The following is a 2,500-nucleotide window of genomic DNA, read 5'->3' on the forward strand; positions in this document are numbered from 1 at the left end:
ACTGGGCTACTCACACTGTATTAGCTCGCAAAAACAGCTCTCTCACACACACACACACACACACACACACACACACACACACACACACACACACACACACACACACACACACACACACACACACACACACACACACACACACACACACACACACACACACACACCGAGGCGCGTGCGCACGGCTCATGGAGCGATTAGAGCTATTTTGCGTCTGATGTCAAACAGCAGAGCCGTTAGTTTGACAGCAGACTTGGTGGAAAGAGGAGGCCTTTTCCCGCGCTCGACTTGTTCTGTATTTCTGTGGTCTACAGCTCTATGGGTTGATATGTATATAGGCTATGCATACATGAAATGATAGATAATCCACTTGACTGACAATTCCGCGTCTAGAAAGTATACCCCAGTTGTAGCTTACAAAAAAGAAGATGTGTGGTTCAAATCAGCGCCGTTCTACAGATGCATTATCTCCCAAAGGCCTTCTTCAGTTTAGCCTTTTATCAGGAAATGTGTTAGGGCCTAATATATACATATATATATATATATATATATATATATATAAACATAGGCTATATCCTAACATAGTTCAGGAATGAAAGCATCAAAGGCATGTCACAATCTGTTCCTGATATGCCTACAATGCTCTGCTTGATTCGTTGACCCTTTTTAGATTTGTTCCTTATGAGCAGGTATTTCTTATCCGCTTGACAGCTTGAAACCAGATGAACAACAGCAGAGGACAACGAATGGCATCCATGGTATTCTACACGCGAGGTTATTGATGGAAAATAATAAGTTTAAGGTTATTCATCAGATTGGGTAAAAGTGTAAAGGGATAAATTATAATTGCAGACTAAACATTTCCCGTTGAAACGCATATAATTAAATACATTTATTATGACAGACACCCAACAACAAAAAAACACCAGCCGCTAAAATGTCTTTACTCAGAGGAGCAGCTCTACTTTGTCCTTCATCATTATTTGCGCTAGACTAACGCATCTTCGTGTAATAATCCTTTAACTAAAACCGATACAGAAGGATTACTTCGTGGTGCTCACTTACCAAACAGTAAGACGATGTTGTTGATTTTTGGAGCTAAAGTTCCTCGAATCCGTTCTGCGAGGTCCCGTCCAGTGAGAGTCTGTCTCAGCTGCAGCCCTGCTCCTCCGTCCTTTTAACACAGCGGTCCGGGATGCTCTCCGCAACAACCCCCTGTTTCAGATGTCGTCGAGACCCAACCAAACGATATGCGCAGTCACTTCAGGACCAGTGGACGACTGCGGTATTTTGCTCCCCTGCCCCGTCCTCCCCTCTTTAAGGAGTGTATTTTGGGATAACTTTCCAAAAGCGAAGAAGCTGTGGATGTGCAACGTAACGGCACGTCAGTGCCTTGTCTTCCGGGTGTATTGGCTTTCTTGGCATGGATCACATCAGCTTGTTAGTCTTAAAATAAAACCTGTTTTATTCATGTGGCACATCGTTCAGTCGTCTCAGCTTTTCCTGTTGGGGTACAATGAAGTTGGATATACAGTAGACGCAACTGTTTGGGACTTCAGGCAATCCTTAGATGCCATAAATAACTAAAGAAAGTCTACTAAAGACAGTCTATCATATATTAGTCTATTCAGTCAACTGTTCAATTGAGTAGAACTATAAGTGTTTTAGTGATGCCTCTATTGAAGACAGTGTTGCATATTTTCTTTTGGACAGACACGAGGGTCCTTACATGACCGATTGTGATTTATTAATTCGAATGCCTCGATAATAGTTTATTTTTTAAATGAACGGTGCATGGATCTCTCATTGGCCGTCCCTCATCCCCACTTCGTGATCTCTCCTCGCCCATGAACAACAACTTTTTAAAACATGCAAAGCTGCACAATCTCCTGCACGCGACCAGGGCTCGTGCTCCGCGCTGCAGCAGGCAGGTGCAGCCAGGCAGCACACATGCACGCACGCACACGCATGCTCCCACGCGCGCGCGCGCGCGCACACACACACACACACACACACACACACACACACACACACACACACACACACACACACACACACACACACACACACACACACACACATACAGACATACAGACACACAAAGACGGAGAGAGAGAAAGAAAGAAATGTGAACTCTTACTGAATTAATTGCATTAATTTCAATGTTTTAAATCAGCAGACCAACGACTTTATGCATAAAGTCTTAAATCCAAGCAAGGCGTCGTGGTGTCAGAGGGCACGTGAGGCTGTTTGGTGATGCTCAGGGAAGTCCGCTTGCAGACACATACAATAATCTCATATTTATGCACACAATATGATTTGCATGGATTGTGAACCTGTGAGCAATCAAAGTGAATAGTTTCCAATGACATTTTTTTTTAATGTGCACAATGTTCAGAAAAAACACAAATAAACAAAAAGGGTAATATGCACGGTGTATTCGTTTCTTAAGAATTGTTCAATCCTACACTTGACCTAATTATTTCCCAAAAAATATTCATTA

The 2,500-nt window shown here is 42.8% G+C and overlaps 1 protein-coding gene across 1 annotated transcript in view; it reads right to left on the reverse strand.

Moving 5' to 3' along the window:
- The window catches only part of gata2a (GATA binding protein 2a), a 13,504-nt gene extending 12,094 nt beyond the window's left edge, over window positions 1-1,410 (reverse strand). Inside the window, exon 1 of the mRNA XM_056606700.1 lies at window positions 1,063-1,410. The gene's annotated coding sequence lies outside the window, so the exon portion shown is untranslated. The remainder of the gene's footprint in view (window positions 1-1,062) is intronic.
- Window positions 1,411-2,500: the final 1,090 nt, after the last annotated feature.

This window comes from Gadus chalcogrammus, chromosome 13 (assembly GCF_026213295.1).
Source record: "Gadus chalcogrammus isolate NIFS_2021 chromosome 13, NIFS_Gcha_1.0, whole genome shotgun sequence".
Lineage (NCBI taxonomy): Eukaryota > Metazoa > Chordata > Actinopteri > Gadiformes > Gadidae > Gadus > Gadus chalcogrammus.